Source organism: Orycteropus afer, unplaced genomic scaffold (genome assembly GCF_000298275.1).
Source record: "Orycteropus afer afer isolate SDZICR_OR568_19922 unplaced genomic scaffold, OryAfe1.0 scaffold00701, whole genome shotgun sequence".
In the NCBI taxonomy this organism is placed as follows: domain Eukaryota; kingdom Metazoa; phylum Chordata; class Mammalia; order Tubulidentata; family Orycteropodidae; genus Orycteropus; species Orycteropus afer.
Window position 1 is genome coordinate 458,158 of NW_006922288.1, and position 552 is coordinate 458,709.

A 552-nucleotide genomic window follows, 5' to 3' on the forward strand; every position below is an offset into this window, starting at 1 on the left:
TTATGCATGGGCTCAGCAACATGGACTCCTGCTTACCAAGGCTGATTTGGCTACTGCCACTGCTGAGTGCCCAATCTGCCAGCAGCAGAGACCAATACTGAGTCCACGATATGGAAGCTTTCCTCGGGGTGATCAGCCAGCAAGCTGGTGGCAGGTTGATTACAATGGACTTCTTTCATCATGGAAAGGACAGTGTTTTGTTCTTACTGGAGTGTAATTAACTGGTCTTACCATGTTCCCCACCATCCTGAAGCAGCTGGCTTGATAGAATGATGGAATGGCCTCCTGAAGACACAATTACGGTGTCAGCTAGGTGGCAATACCTTGAAGGGTTGGGGCAATGTTCTCCAGAGGCTCTATATGCTCTAAACCAGCATCCAATATATGGTTCTGTTTCTCCAATAGCCAGGATTCACAGGTCCAGGAACGAAGGGGTGGAAACAGCAGTGGTACCACTCCCTAGTACCCCTAGTGACCCACTCAAAAAATTTTTGCTTCCTGTCCCTGCTACCCTATGCTCTGCAGGTCTGGAGATCTTAGTCCCAAAGGAAG